The following is a 17075-nucleotide window of genomic DNA, read 5'->3' on the forward strand; positions in this document are numbered from 1 at the left end:
CATTTCACTAATCCTCTTTGGCTCCACACCTTTCTTATTTGCCCCATACTTGTTCCAAGCACATTCTTTCGATGTTGGTGAATTATCAAGTGTCAAACCACTTTTCCAGGCATGCTCCACTTTAAAAAGCACAGCCGCTACGTGATTACAAGTGGATCCCAAACTGAAGGAAAAATAAGAACGTCAATGTGGTCAATGTACGAATTTTATTAAGCTAATTAGAACTGTAATATATCATTATATTTGAATTGGTTGAGATTTTAATATTTAGAGACATTGATTGTAAAGCGCTATTGATCTGTCATTGTAAATGGCGCTCTGAAAGAAAGAAATTATTATATTATTATATTATTATATATTACCTATACTTCCACAGATAACCCAAATCTTGTGTGGTACGTTGCCTATTCTTTGCGAAGGTGTTGATTGTGACTTCAAGAAGCAAAGTTCATGAGTGTCTGAAATGGGGTGATAGAAAACTTCCTTCAGCCATTGTGAATCGAAATAGCTGAACGCTTTTCCCTCTTTATAATCACTGAGAAGGCGTTTGCCAAGATCGCTCCCTTGCTCGGCTGTTAGGATAAATTCCGCTATTTGTATCTGTAAGATTGGTGGCCATTTTTCAACTCCCTTCTCTTCACCGATCCAATTATCTTCAAGTTCTGTGAACGGATCTGGTAATTGCTCACCATTTACGTTAAGAAGACTTTGGTATTGCTTTTTTTTTGTATTATTTCCTCTTCCGCGGTTAGTTTCACAGGTACAGATAGCTGCTCCGCACCGAAAGCCAATGCAGTAAGTTCGTCCTTGGTCCCCGTTGTTTTCAGACCACGATTTCGTAAAAATTCTTTTAGTTGCGGGACTTTCCATCTCCTAAAGTCATCTAATGTTCTCTTCTCTCTCGAGAGGGCAAACATCTCGAGAAAAATACAGTAGACAAAAAATGATCGACCACTAGTTCTCCGAACTTGCTTACTATTTCCTTTCAGCAAAGCATGTAAGTGTGAATTTTATCCCGATTCGTTCCCAGTCACACGCAATTTTGAGATTGACCGCTGGAACTCCGAACTCGCTTATCCTTTTGTTTATATGAATAAATTACGTATACGTTGGACAAACGTTTAAGCTTTCTTTGAAAGCGAGGACTGGTGCATGGTCTTTTACACCGAAATTATTAAGGCCACATCCGAACGAATCTATTTTCGTCACTTTTCATATGAAAGTTGCCATTATGATTTTAAAACCTAAAAGTTTTATCTTGTTAGGTCTTTTTGCTCCAAGAGTATGGTTTTTTCGAGTCCCTGTCTTTACGTGCATATTTCAAAAAGCTAAAAAAAACCGTCTGATCCTGCCGCTAGAGAAAATCTAGATCTCATCACTGAGACCTTGACTTCAGGAAATTCTTCTTTCTTCTTCTTTCGTGTGGTTTTGTTATTACAAAGAGAGGTTTCTGAGAGAAGAACCTCGCTGTAACCTAAATTCAGTGTAAATACAATTTTTTTTGGTGGCGGCAACAGGTGCTTTTCCCGCAGAAAATTAAAAAAAATTGACACGTTTCCGTGACAACATCTGACCACCCCCAAACGGTAATCTTCGCGAATTTGAGTAAAATCTGTTTTACTCAAGAAATTTTACGTTTCATTGGAGAAAAGACGGCAGTTTTTACAAAAAAAAATAGTTTTATGTCGGCTCGAGGGGCTCTCGGCCACCACCTGAAGACATCGCCGGACAACTGTAGCCTTATCCAGTGAAGGCAATAAAGCACTCAAATCCCACTTGTACTTATCTCCGAAGGTAATTTGTAAGGGATAGTTTTATACCAAACAGCCCGGTTCATGTCCATCTATTTTGTAAAAATAGGTCGAATAAAGAAACCAACATACGGTCACTCACTGATGAAGAAGTCAATCTCACGTTGAAACGTCAGAGAGGAATGACTTTCCACTAAAAGTCTGTGCAATAAGCGATTTTGACGATGACGTTATTTTGACTACAACTATCAGAATCCTCTTCGCTTTTCTTTGTTATATAAAATTTGTAAAAAAATAAATAAATAAATGAAGGATTGTGGGATAGTTGTCGTAAGTGACACCATCGTGAAAGTGACCTGTTTATCAATTGACAATGCGATCGGCAGACTCTGCTCATTGACGTGTGGTAATTTGAAACTCGATTCCGTCTTGGGGAATTTTCACCATTATTTACTTCGCATTTGGTGTGTATTCGTTAACTAATCGCAAATACCGACGAATAGCGCGAATAAGTTGCGAATAGTGATGAATTGTCACGATTAGTGATCAATAGCGTCGGTTAGGATTGCTCGTTCTGGTTAAAATGTATCAGAAATAATAAAACTCACGTGACAAAACGTCCTACACCACTGGACAAAGATTCCGAGACGGAATCGAAAGCTCGTATCTAAATATAAATTTTCGATCCTGAAAACAAAACTTTTTTGTTTGAAATACAATATGACAGGATCAAGAAACAACTTTTTCTCTAACAATAAAACTACGTGTTGCAATTATTTTTGTGGTGCTTTATAAATAATTATGTGTACTCTATCGTGCATGAATTATTTTTTCGTTTGCATCGATTAATTTTTTCCTTGCGTATCTTAATTTTCCTCTTTAGGCCAGCATAATTTTTTTTTGGACGAAGTTTTGTTTTGACCAATTTTATTTCCCATTGCCTGCCATTGAAAAATCCCATTGGGAGTTACGCACCTATATGCCACGACATTTTGGTGGAAGACTTACAGCAAGTATTTTGCCACAAGGTGCAGTTTATTTTAAAATAATTTATTTCTTTGACATCTTCACTTCAATTGATCGTTCACCAGCGAAAGGTTGTTTTACTTGCTCGGTTCAGGAAGAGAATAGCCTATATCAGAAAACAAACAATGCCAGATAAATCTTTCGATCAAGACATCTGGCAGAAGCCAGTTAAAAGAAGTAGTGGAATCGTTCTTTGGCAATTTTTAGTAAACTTTGTATCTAAAGGTCGCTGAAAGCAAGGAGAAATAGACTAAAATCAAACACTCCCGTATCTGCATGTGAAACAAATTATTCAATGTGTGGAACCCAGTTTTCCCCAATGATAGTGAAATATCGTGCCATAAATGTGAAGAGCAGCAAAAGACCCCGAACTTAAATTTTCAAGTTACACTGAGCCTGGGGAAATAATATATTTTCTCCTAGTTTTTCGACCAGAAAAGTAGAATATTTGATCTTATAAATACAAAAGGGATCACCTGTCAATGAGTAAAATAGGAATGAATGCGAAGGTCTTTCTCTGTTTTTAAAAACGATATCTGCCTTTAAACACTTCCTTTCGCTATAAATGTTACTAAAAATCAAACCAAAACAAGGTGAACTAAAAACATGCAAATAAAAATAAATTTTAAACGGTTAATATGGCGGCTGTATAGCGACTAAAGGGTAAGCTTTAAACGGCTCAATCGCGGAGGCGGAAAACAATTAAGTCTCTTTTTCGCCTCCTGTAGTTCCTGCTTCTTCAGTGACTTTAACCGTAATAAAGGCGGTAATAAGTAAAAAAGAAATGAACACACATACTCTTTGTAGTGTTTTTTTTTTTTCAACGATAAGTGAAAACAGTCACAGAATTGCGATATACAGGGGAGTGTGCATGTAACAAATTTCAAACTAGCAGACACAAAAGGTGCCAAACAAAGCAATTTGCCTTCTGCGAAAGCAAGACACAGGAAGGCAAGCGAGCCCGCGCTACCAGTTACTGAGCAGACTCTTGTGCGTTCTACTGTATTAAAGGCAGTACTTTTTCAAGTTATTAATCAGCTTACTTACCGTAGGAGAAAAGCTTCTCAAAAATCCTGAAGTCACTAACGGTTATAAGACGAAACCTGACAAATAAACGATACACTATGAGTGACGTGCTAACAAAAGTGAGCTGGCGGTAAATAACAAGGATGGTGGGAGCTTATTAAAATAATAACGGTGATATTAAACTGAGTATGACGGTAAGACGTTTATATCGGATGGCTTCTATGAATATGAATTAAAATGGTAACGTCGTTCTACGTGAAAATGTTTCATTCACTTGAGTTTGTTGTTGTTGTTTTTTCTATTCCAGTTTCCATCAGTTTACATGTTTGATGTCTGGGAAAATTTGTTTTTTGTTTTTGAGTTGTGAGAAAAGTAAAGGACAGAAGTCAGCAGCTTGAAGTCTGCAGTCTAAATAATGAATCAGACTTGGACATACAAGCGTACGCATTTTTATTTCATTGTTTTTCTTATTTATTTAATTACAGTATATATTCTTTTTAAGAACACGATCTTCTGAATTCCTGGACGATACATAACCTTAGAATTAGTTAAAATTTTTGTAGCAAGTGAACAGTCTCGTTGAGGAACATTAGTACATCTTTTATATTTCTTAAGCTAATAAAAGCCTAACATTTAGCTCGCTTCAACTAATTGTACCACAGGCAATGGTGATACGAAACTAAAATTGACAAATTTCGATCCTAATGTAAACAGAGCAATGCCTATTTTTTAGATGAAATGTCTACTGGCTGGATTCTACTTTTAATCGTTTTGCTTGTATGAATAAATTACATAAATAAAAGAAAGACGCAGTTATTTATGCAAATTCTGAGGGCGAGTTACGAAAAAAAAAAAACCGAAGAAAAATTCGGGCTTGAACGGGATTAGAACTAATTACATACAACGGGTAACGCGTTTCAGTCACAAAATTCCACCACCAGTAAACAATGGTGTGCATACGTATGACTTGTTTTTCTCCGCTAAAAAGCCGTGCGGAGCTCCTAAACAGGAATCGACTCGCGTTTGTAACTGCTTCACCTGTCAAACAGACTCTCTCTTTTCAAGGCCTTTAAAGTCGTCAATTTGTCACTTTATACATGTTTTGAGGGTCCATTTACCTTTCTGGTTGCTAAGTTACACCGTTGCTATACAAATACAAATTGACTTCCGCTTTCTAGGAAAAGTTTGAATTTCTATTCGCCTTTTTGCTGATCTACTCACACCTTATTAGTTGATACTCTTAATTTAATTTTATTTTTTAGCGAAAATCATTGATTTGGTGTGGATGTGTCTTATAAATTTCAAGCTGAAGGAAGAAAGAGGACTTGAAAACAACAAAATCGGGTAACATGTATGAAGCAGCGACAAGCATTTTGTGAAATGTTCGTCCCGTTCTCAAGTAAATTCAAGGTGAAAACGTTGCCTTGGTGTTCCAAGCCAATTCTAGCCCGAGGCAGCGTTTACACGAACGCCGTTTCAAATCGTCACGGTTTCATACCCTTGAAACCGTATCGAAAACGATACAGTTTCAAAGTGTTTACGCAGTGCCAATCTCACCGTTTGCAAGTGCTTACGTTATGCTAATCTTGTTCCCAGGCACTCATTATTGAGGAAGGGGATCTGGGTTCGATTATTACGCCGCCATTTTGTTTTTCTCAACATGGCGAAAAATAGATTACAGTTCACATGGACCGACGACGAAGTACAACTCCTGTTGAAAGTTTAAAAGGAACTAACGAGTACAAAGTCAGTAAAACGGCCAAGGTTCACCATTTTCAATCTTTGCGCCTAAGTGAAATTTCGCGCCAAGATGGTAACCGTATTCAAATCGATGCGGTTTCGCCGTTTACACGACAGATGAAACCGTATCGTTTTGAAAACGCTCCACTTTTGTTAGCATTTTCAAATCGACTCGGTTTCGGTAACGGTCTCGGCCGGCGTCGTGTAAACGGAAGGAGCAACCGCATCGAAAGCGATGCCGTTACAAATAAAACCGCGTTCGTGTAAACGCTGCCTGAGTATCAGGCTTTTCGGGGCGCTTGGCGTTCAAGTTGCTAAATATACAAGCTGTAGTCAAGCTACAGCCTTTTTACCTAGGGAAACGCGACTTGTTAGCAGTTTACCTGGGGAAATATGACCGATGTATGATCGATTTTTCCCCAGGTAATTTACCTCGGGGATGGTTTATCGTCTGGAGCTATACTGAAATTGCGTACTGATCACTGCCTCTCGAGTAAAAATAATTTACATAATCCGACAAAACGACATAAAGCGCATTTATATTTTACCGGTCAACTCGCCAAAAGACCTAAATAAAAATGTGACTTTGCTTATTAAAAAAATTTCCGGTGGTAAAGTACATTTTAAGTCGCCCTGGGCCCGGTTGTTCGAAAACAAATAAATTATTATAAGTAAATTATTATAAACCGATTAACGCTAATCCCCGATTAAAAATTAATTGAGGTTTTCATCTCGCTCATTAAAAATTTTTTTGAAAGCTTATTTTAGGCTAGTGGTAAGGAAAAATCTAAGTCAAAACTGAGGAACAAAAATCCTTTTGAAGAGTCTTTATTGATTAGTAATTAAACTCAAAGCTAAGTTCACGTTAACCCAGGATTAGCTTAATCGGACTCTGAACAACTGGACCCAGGTTAATTTGCCACAGAACAAAGCCGTCAACCGCACTAAAGCGATAGCGTATGTATTCTGTTACAAATGATCCAATCGGGAGGAACTGTTCATTCGGTAAAGGCGCGCATTAACCTCTTTTAAAACGCCGATTAATTGTGATCAGATCATCTGCAAACAAAAGTTCGGTCACTTGTTTTCGCTCTGTAGTTAATATAAAGCTGTATAAAGGATTTTCCCCAGTTTACATATACAGCATATTATCAATGAAGACCGTTGAAGTTATTCAGGGGCGTCGTCCGAAACGGCTTCCACGCCACAGTTCTCGGTCGGCATTGTAGTGAACCCGACGAACGGGCATGAAGATCCGATCTCTTGGTATGCTTCTTTTAATTACATACAGTTTTATCTAAATCCAAAGTATAGTAACTTACAAGACTTCAAACCCAGTTCGCAGTTGGGAGTAGCCATCTCCAACGATGTTAGATAGAAGGTCTTGTTTCATCCAATCAGCGTAAACGTCCGAAATACGGACGTTCAACACAAGCCGGTGAATGCTTTTGTGTCAGGCGCTCCTTCTCTTCTTGCCTCCTTCCCCCTCCCCTTAGGAAGGCCTGATACTCAGGTTAAGCAAATTCCAGTTTAATTCTCAAAATATGCTAGACTGACGATGTAGAGTTTCTTTGCCTCCAAACTCCAGGGACGAACGTTATTGTTTTTTTCTTTTTTGAAAATTAGCTGATTTTCAACCGCTTTTGTAGCTATATATTTTCTCGTGTTTGTGTAGCTAGCTAGCTAATTTCTACAGAATTCCGATTGCCTAATTTTCAAATTTCTGGAAAATGCCGAACTCCCTTGTAAGAAAATAAATAAAACAAACCCTTAATGATAAACTACAGCAGACTGAACTTTATTCGGAAAGAAATTAAATAGAAAGAGCCTCTTGGTTAATACGCACAACGTCAAGTTTGACTCGCAAGTTTAGAACGTCAAAATTTGTACAGTTCCCTCATTAATGTGTGTTTACTCGCGATCGATGCGTCTTCTTCCAACAACTCTGTAATTAGTTGCTAATGATAAAGCATAAAAAAGGTCAATACAAAGTAAATGAGAAAGCTATGTTTTTCACTGGATTAATAGAAAAGTACGTCAGATAGAAAAACGAACAAATGTTGACAGAAACCGGAAAGTCGAGAAACGCGGAGGAAAGCTTCTCGAGTAAAACAAACGGGTTTTGTCACAAGCAAGGGTTGTTTAGAATAAAATATCATACCAAATTTTGGCGCTTAGGAAAACAGATATGAACACTTAAGTTTGCCATAAAAATTGCTACTTAGCTAGAGGACAAGAGGGATTTGAAAAAGAACACTTTTGGGGGGGAAAAAGTAAGAAAGTGGATTTAACAAGTAAGGCTATATGTTTTGAAAAGGATAAGAAGGAAATAGACCATTTCCGAGTTACTTTGAACCTCACTATGAAAGTGAGGCTAAGTGCAAAGTTTTTGTTATGAAAATTAGTTTTCATTCATATGCAAACAAAACTAATTTTCATATGAAAATTTTTCACTTGGCCTCGCTTTCATAGTGAGGTTCACAGCAACTCGGAAATGGCCTATTCACATATCTTAGAGTCGGTTTTTACGAAGAGTTAATTTCAGGAAACTTTATTTGTTGTGTTATATCTAGTAATTAAACAAGTGAACGTTGGGAAAATAAACGTAATTGCAAAGTTGTCTGATATTCATCAGATCAAGCTGGAAAATTTAGTCAGTGGCTACGAGGCGTTGTAATCATAGAAGAATGCCAGTGGAAAGTCCCTAATTATATAAGTCCGTGTCTTCGGTAGGTAGGCGTTGTAATCATAGAAGAATGCCAGTGGAAAGTCCCTAATTATATAAGTCCGTGTCCTTCGTAGGTAGTAGTAGTAGTAGTAGTAGTAGTAGTAGTAGTAGTAGTAGTAGTAGTAGTAGTAGTAGTAGTAATTGCTTTATTTGCATGACCACAAGATTTTCAGTATTGCAAAAGCTTATATAATCTAATTACTAACAAAACAGTGTAAAGTATCATAACAATATATAATTAATTCTAAGTTACATCATCAATATCCAATAATAGCCTGTCACGTATAATCATACATGAAGAAATAAACTTCATAACCAGTTTGTTTACATTATAGTCTTTAGAGTTCATCAGTAGTTTCACAATGTCTGATGTCGATTTCGTTTGAATATCAGGTATCATTTTACTTATGTCTTCATAGAATGTCTGCCTCTGTAAAGAGTAGCAACTACATTGAAACAAGAAATGAGTTTCCTTTTCCACTTGATTTGATTGACACAACTGACATAATCTTAACTCTCTAGGAAGATGATCTTTCTGATATCTACCAGCTTTAATTCTGAGTTTGTGGTTACTTAATTTAAACTTAACTAGGTTTCGTCTATCAGGAAAATTTCTTAAATGAGTTAAATAATTAGACGAAGAGTATTCATTCTTGAAAACCTTATAGAACTCTAACTTTTTTGAGTGTTCAAGGTTGTGTTGCCAGAAACGTAGATACTTGTTTTTCATATTAGTTTCAATTTGCCTTATTGTCTCATTGCTAAAATTTTCAGGATTTAGATCAGATGAATAGTATTTTTCTAACATGCCCCTAAAATTGGAGTAAAAACCGGAATTATTTTCTGGAGTGTAAATGTTTTGACATCAGAAAAGATTGCTTAACGATAGAGTCATTCTCCTTATTGTTTAGGTAAACAAAGTATTTCATAATTTTTTGGTTTATTGCAATAAGTAATGGATATCGCCCTAACTCAGCCCTACATGCTAGGTTAGAGGCTTTGTTGTTTACCTCCAAATAGCGTTTGCAAAACTTTAAATGTACTTTTTCTAATGGGGAATTATCCCATGTTTTGAACTCCTGCTTCGTGTACATACCCCAAACCTCACTGTTATAGCTTAAGATCGAGAATATCATCGTGTCGAAGATCTGAGATGCTGTGTTGGGATTTAGTTTACTGAGGAGTGTGTGTTTTTGGATGTTAGAGAAGGCGTGCATGGCCTTTTCTTTTAAGTGATCTAACGCAAGAGTGAAATTTCCTGTTGGGGTTAAACGAGTTCCTACATAAGTGTATTCCTGAACAATTTCAACAGGTTCGGTGTCTATTTTAAAATTAATGTCAACGGATTTCTTTGAGCGTTTCTGAAAGATCATTACTTTCGTCTTCTTAGGATTGATTTTTAGCATCCATGATTTGCAGTAAGAAGATAGCGTATTTAAACAGTTTTGCAATCCTGTTTTGGATCTCGACAGAACGATTAAATCATCAGCATACAGAAGTGAGTTTATTTTCGTTCCATTTGGGAGGACAAATGGATCAGAAAGCGCGTTTTGAAATGAATATGGCAGATTGTTAAAATAAAAGTTGAATAACAGAGGACTTAGAATACACCCTTGACGGACACCCCTGGAGTACGAGAAAGATCGTGTTTTGTTGTCTCCAATTCTTATAGAACAGGAAGAATTACAATAAAGAGTTTTAATTAGATTGTAAAATTGTCCTCCAATGCCAGCACCGAGTAGCTTATAAAATAAACCAACGTGCCAGACGGAGTCAAAAGCCTTACGGAAATCTACGAAACAGGCATAGACCCTTTCTTTGTGATAGTGAACGTATTTATCTAGCAGGGCTCGAAGAGTAAAAACATGGTCTGCAGTGCGGTTTTCTGGCAGAAAGCCAATTTGTGAGTTTTGTAATATTTTGTTTTCTTTTAAATAAGAGTGTAGACGTTGATTTAAGATTGAGCAGAACAGTTTTCCGAGGCAACTTGATACACAGATGCCCCTGTAGTTTGTCGGATCATTCTTGTTACCAGATTTGTAAATGGGGGTTATCAGGCCTTGGCACCATACATCTGGCATCTTTCCAGATTTTAGGATATGATTGAAAAGTTTGATGTAAAGAGGCATTAGTGTTTCAAGGCTCGCTTTGATCATTTCGTTCCTTATTCTGTCGGAAAAGGGCGATTTCTTATTCTTTAATTTTTTCACAGCTTGACGTATTTCCTGTTGAGTTATTACTTGGTATAAGGAGTTAAGTTGGTCTTTTTCTTTTTCTAATTGTTGTAGCTCATTATAAATTTTTTCTTGATGTGTAGATGGTTTTGGCTCGTCGGAGTGTAAATATTGAAAGTGTTCTAACCATTTGTCTTCTGGTATTGAAGGAGGATTTTTGTTGGGGATTGTATCATCTATCGATTTAAGACAACTCCAGAACAATGATTTGTCAGGATTTGATGATATTTCATCGAGTTCTTTTGTTTTTTCTTTCTGAAAATTTTTCTTTTTTAAATCGAGGAGATTTTTGTACTCGTTCAACGTTTGGTGAAATTTTTCGCGTATTTCGGAGTTGAGAGGATCGCGGTGCTTTTGATTTGAGAGTTTTCGTACTTCATGTCTTTTTAATCGGCATTCGCTATCAAACCATTTCTTGTTTGAAGCTTTCTTTATGCGTTTACGAGGCTTTTTTATTCTAATCTTGAGGCAAAGTTTTGAAGTCGCAGTTAAAATGTTTACAGCATCAGTTAACGAGGTGTTAACATCACCATCGTCTCGTTCTAAGTAGTTTCTGATAAGAATTTGAATTGGTTCCGTGCGCAACGTGTTTTTGAATTTTAAGAAAGAGTCGTTTTCCCAGTAAAACTGGCGCGGTAATCTCATTAACAGATTGCTAGAATTTGCTCTTTGAATTTCCCCTGCTGGTAGATTGGTGTTAAGATTTAACCACGCTAAGATAGCACTGTGGTCTGATATGGGGGATGGTTTTTCAACAACAAAGTTGGCAACGTCTAGAAATGTATGGTGATCGCAGATGAAATAGTCAATAACACTTGTCCCGTTTGTTCCATGAAAGGTAGGTCTACCTAAGGTATCTCCATTGACCCTTCCATTAACTATCCTTAAATCAAAAGTTTTGCATATCTCTCGCAGTTTTTTCCCGTGAGTATTTAGAACATTGTCGAAACTATTTCTTTCTGCTGGGTGGAAAGCTGATTCTGACTGATCATTGGTGATTATATTATTTCCATCTTGGGAAACTGTATCGGAGTATTTTCCAGTTCTTGAGTTAAAGTCGCCTGGTAGAATCACTGATCTCGCTGAAGAAAAACACAGTATATCTTGCTCAAGTTGATCGAATATTTCGGAATCGAAATATTTAGAGTTACATGGAGGGATATAAACCCCGCAAACGTAAAAATCCTTTGACGAATTCAAGAATTTTTTATCAATTTTAAACCATAGAGAGTTTTGATTTGTTTTCACAATGAAAATAGTGTTTTGAAGGTTGCTTTTGTATAATAAAGCTATTCCTCCTGAGTACCGACCCCCTTTTCTTGATTGGTTAGGGATGGGGCCTTGAACAAATGATTTATATCCGGATATGTCAAAGTCGCGACAATTCCAGATTTCTGTTAGCACGATCAAATCGAAATTAGTAATAACGTTCAGAAAATCAACATCATTTAGTTTGTTTCCAAAATGTTTGGACGATAGTCCGTTGACGTTCCAAGCACAGAAAGATAATGTGCCTGGGGTATCAAGATGACCCGTACGAGTACTAATGAGTACTAGTAGTACTAGTAGTACTAATGAGTACTAGTAGTAGTAGTAGTCGTAGTAGTCGTAGTAGTCGTAGTAGTCGTAGTAGTCGTAGTAGTCGTAGTAGTAGTAGTCGTCGTCGTCGTCGTCGTCGTCGTCGTCGCAGCAGCAGCAGCGGCGGCAGCAGCAGCAGCAGCATTTTAGTAGTAGTAGTAGTAGTAGTAGTAGTAGTAGTAGTAGTAGTAGTATAGCGAAGAAATTTAATTACAAATCGGAAAGGTTTTTCGAGAAGTTTCTCTTTCTAATGTTCCGGAAGCCGATCTGGCCATTTAACATCCGGTGTATTTTTGGCGCTGCCCTCTTCTATCAGACGAGAACCTGTTTTTTCTTGAAATGTAAACCCCCCTTTTTTGCGACAGTGCAAAAAATCAATCAATAATGATAACAATAATAGTAATAATAATATTAATAATAGTAATTAAATTAACACATTTTCTTATTTTTTGTTAATTTTCGTCCATATTCAAAACACATGTTCGGGTGTTTTTTGTTTTGTTTTTCGAAAATCCTTACGAAACAGTATGATACAAGAAATTCCTGAAAGATGACAAACTACCATACGCTATTCTAACGAATATTGACCAAATTTGGTTTTGACCCTGAACTTTCTTTGATAAATGATGATTTCACGGTCAGTGCTATTGAAACTGAAGAAGACTTGTTAATGATAACGTTACCTGTTTCATAGTGGAGTCTATTTGTAGACAGTTATCCACATGTGATTTACTTAACCTTTATAAAGTTTGAACTATCAGCCACTTGCGTGACTTTGTTTTGTTTTTTTTTTTTGTTTTTTTATGGACGTGTGTGCCCTTTATTTGACAGCCTGCAAACGGTTCCCATTGCATAAATTAAGCCAGCCATGAAAAAACCGCGAGATGTCTTCTGTGTGACGGTTATTAAGCGGGAAGTGAATGTGCAAAGTTTTTCCTTTACATCAAAGCATAGTAACGGGAAAAAATTCCACAGAAAAACAAGAACAAAACAAAAAGCAAAATCGTATTGCGTGATCGCTCCAGTAACGAAATCTGGAATTCCTTCAAGTACCATATAGTGAACTTGCGCGAAAGTAGTTCTGTATAATTCTAGGTTCGCTATAGTGAACATGAAAAACGTAATATTGGTTTTTGTCCATAAAGACAGTGAATACCTCAGTAGTCATCCTCATATCGTTGTTGGCAATTTTTGCAACAGTAACCAGTTTGAAAAGAATATTTTTTTAAATTTGTTTATTTGGAGAGATAAAAAAGACGGAGGGAGCCACTGCTTTGTTTTTTTGGTTATTAAAGCAGTACTTCAGTTGAAAATGTAATTATGAGTTTGCAACTGAATTTTTCGCACTTGAGCAAAACCACATTTCAGGAAAAAAAAATTATTCCGCTGGACTTCTCTAAAGGCTTTGTACTCTAGCCTGATTAAAATTCCAACGGCTCTTTTAAGAAATTAAAATTTTCTTCGGAGAATAGTTTCAAACTTTTGTTGAAACGTTTGTCCCAAGCTCCCACAGTACTTATTATTAAATACCCCATTTTGGGTGCATTTTTTCCGTTGTTTAAATTGTTCGCGGACTATTTTTTGTTTTTTTACTATGAGTATCGACGTGATTTCGCAACCTTGCTTAAATTAAAAATCTGCAGTGGCAAACTAACATTGCAATCAAATTGAATACTGGCCAAAAAAGCGTACAAGTATTTACAAGTGTCTGTGTCTCATTAAATGGGATACTCTTCGATCATAATTATTTCCTTTGCCTGTTCAAGTTCAGGTCCAAGAGAAGACATTGTGAGATTTCTTGCTGAGAAGAGCTCAGTAACAACACAGGTCACTAAAGCGTAATATAAGAGTTTGAATGGCGTTCAAATTTAATCGAAAATTAACAGCGGCATTCCTTCGAAAACCTACAAAAATAAAAATTAAGTCTGGAAAAGCCCACCTAGTGTGTTTTGCTGTATTTACATGGCTTCCCAGAGCTTCGAAAAGCCGTCTGGAGCGGTTTAGTTCAGATCGGCTTCTCCACCTGCAGCACTCGACTATGTACAGTAGAGTTCTGCACGTGGGCAAGCCGCTGTTTTTGGAAGCTGTGAACAGCCATGAAAATACAGCAAAACACACTATGTAAGCTTTTTCAGATTTAATTGTAATTTATTTTTGTAGGTTTTTGAGAATTATTGTAAAGCAAGTGTACAACTAAACGAAAACAATCCCGATGCTTATTTAACATTTTAAGTAAGGAGTAACTTTCTGGTTTTCAATCATTAAATCTGAAAATATGATTAGCAACTTATTTCGGAACTGATAATTGTACCTTTAAATCATGTGAAATGTTATTTGCAGACAATTCAAATAAAACTTAGTTTTAATAAATTAGTTTAAAATACTTCTTACCTGTACTTGAAGGAGCGAAAATAAGCTCCACGCTGCAATCAATCCATAGCAATAATTTGTCTGATTGAAAAAAGCAACTCCTTGTCACTTGACGCTTGGCGGCTGGATTCTTGGAAATCAAGCTGCAACGTGTCTATAATGTTCGCGGGTTGTAAGCTGTTGTACTGTACAATGGCCACTTTAAAGTCATACTGTTGATGTATGAGCACCATTGGTGTCGTGGTCAGCTTACAGTAATACGATCTCGGATGCAAATATTTCCCCACCGGGAACGAAATTGACGCGTTTTTTTTTTTTTTTTTTCTGTATTCTCCCAATTAAGCAACAGGTGGTCCAACAGTATCGCTGAATTAATGACATTCACGGTGGAACTGCGAACTGTACTTGGACATATCAACTTCTACCCGACCGAAGGAAACACAAAATTGCGGTCGGAGTCTGATGCAATGCAATGTTTGTTCCCAGTCCTTTTTTGCTAGCTAGTTTCCAGTGTTCCTTGAGTGTAATCTATGCACATGCTATTTCTTATAATGACCGTAATTACAAACGGTTAATCACACGTTTATCGGTTAAAAGCCGAGACCTGGCTAAGAAGAGGAGAGGCAACCATCAAACTCAGTTGAAACTATAGTCTCCATTAGATTTCTTGGAACAGGTCTCCATCGTTACACTGCCCGGTTCCGCAAGATTTAACAGCAGGATGCTATTGTTTCGCACCCTACAGCGTAACCCGTTTAAGAGTGTTAATGAATCTCTAGCGACAAAATAGATGTTTAAAGGGTGAAACCCACACGGTTAACACACAGTCTGCTTAACCAAGTAAGAAGTAAAGAATTTCATAAACTCAGTCTTCGGAAAGAATACAGAATATTAAGATAGATTTTCATCGAGGACTTGTTACTTCACTGAGTAACGGACGATCGCAATAATTGTTGTATTTCCTTTTTCTCAGTTTGACTATTGTAGAACTTTTACAGAAAAAGTTGGGCACAAGAATTAAATCCTCATATTTCCGATGAAATGAGTGTTCTGTGGGGAACCTTATACAAGTCCAAAATAACTATTACATTGTTTTTGAACGTGAACGAGGGATCAGATGAGTTCATCTCTGGCTGAATAAATTCCAGGATATGTCATATCATTCACGCAGGACGATAAAGTGAATGAATCAGAAAAATCCTCAGTAATTGCTCTTGGTACGTGGAGGTCGTTAAATAATTCGAGACGGATATATAAACAGAATGATTTGAGTCCGACAATCTCCACGGTCAAATGAAATAAATAAATAAATAAATAAATAAATAAAATAGAACAGTCCGCTAAAGATTTCTTGTTTTTTTTTTACTTTGAGAGCTCTAAGATTATAAGTTTTTCGTGAGTCCTTGAGGTTACTTAATCATTATATAATTTACTAAAAATGTTTCAAGACTTCTTTAAAGTGAAGTAAGTTTATGTGGAGACTGATCAGCGCCTTTGTTTTCTGTTTGAATGTGTGGCATCTTCACCTGGTGGTTCCTGAAAGCTCTTCAATTAAAAAATAAACTTATCTTTAACGGAGTTTTCTTACTTTTCGACGTCATTTTGACGAGTAGGCAAACAGGCTTGAAATAACAGTGTTTGTATGGGAATCCGATGTCAAATAATTTTCATTAAACATCGCTTCTAAAAAAAATCGTGAATTTGAAACGTGTGGCACAAGGAAAAGGATTTTAAGAAAAAAATTGGAAAGATTTGCCAGAAAGCGACCAGTCGTGTTTTGAACTTTCCATACATTTGTCTGTACAGCGAATCCGCCGTAAACTGCTACTAAAAATAAATCACGGAAAAAAAAAATACAGGGAAATGTATGGAATGTTCAAAACATGATTAAAACAAAACGAGATAGCTCTTTCGCCGTCACGGTGACCTGTTTTTTCTATTGCATTTTGAAATACTTAACAATCACAGGAAGTTTGAAAATAGTTTTACAATTTTCTTTTTGTAATCGATGTTTTAATTGAGACAATTCTTTATACATACAATATAATACTTTACACTATTCTACACGGAATGCTAAATAACACAGAAAACTTGATACTTGCCTTTTTCAATACCTGATACTAATACAACTTTACAACTTTTCATTTTACTTGTTTGTCTTCAGCCAGTGTATAAATATGTCCCGGCAACAAACTTTTGGGGGTAATTTCTTACTGGGTTTAGCATCCCATCCAGGTGCAAGTATCAATAATTCTGGTTGCTTTTAAAATGCCTTAGAAATCGGCCTTAATCTCCGGCTGTGTGGGCAACCTACTAGGCAGGGCGTGTGACTTTGCCTAATTGCTAAAATGGACGATTCGCAAAAAATTCCGATTAATTCCTAAATTAATTAAGTATACTAATTTTGTAAATAATGTTTGCGCTTTATTGTCTTTAAAGACAATATCCTATTCTCAAGCAAACAGTATCGCATTTATACATTGTAATTAATACTTACCGCAAAAATAAAAGGGGATTTTGTATTGTGATGACTTTTTTTCTCCCCTTTCCTTCTCCATTCTCCAGTTTCTCTGCCCGAGACTCCTAACTTTGTCTTTTTAGCCTACCTGCCTTGACCTGACG

At 36.6% G+C, this 17075-nt stretch overlaps 1 protein-coding gene across 1 annotated transcript in view; it reads right to left on the reverse strand.

Annotated features, from left to right (window-relative positions):
• The window catches only part of LOC146454046 (tolloid-like protein 2), an 82694-nt gene that overhangs the window by 21505 nt on the left and 44114 nt on the right, over positions 1-17075 (reverse strand). The gene's annotated exons all lie outside the window — the stretch shown is intronic.

The sequence above is a fragment of the Pavona decussata genome, unplaced genomic scaffold (assembly GCF_977016875.1).
Source record: "Pavona decussata unplaced genomic scaffold, jaPavDecu1.1 SCAFFOLD_317, whole genome shotgun sequence".
Classification (NCBI taxonomy): domain Eukaryota; kingdom Metazoa; phylum Cnidaria; class Anthozoa; order Scleractinia; family Agariciidae; genus Pavona; species Pavona decussata.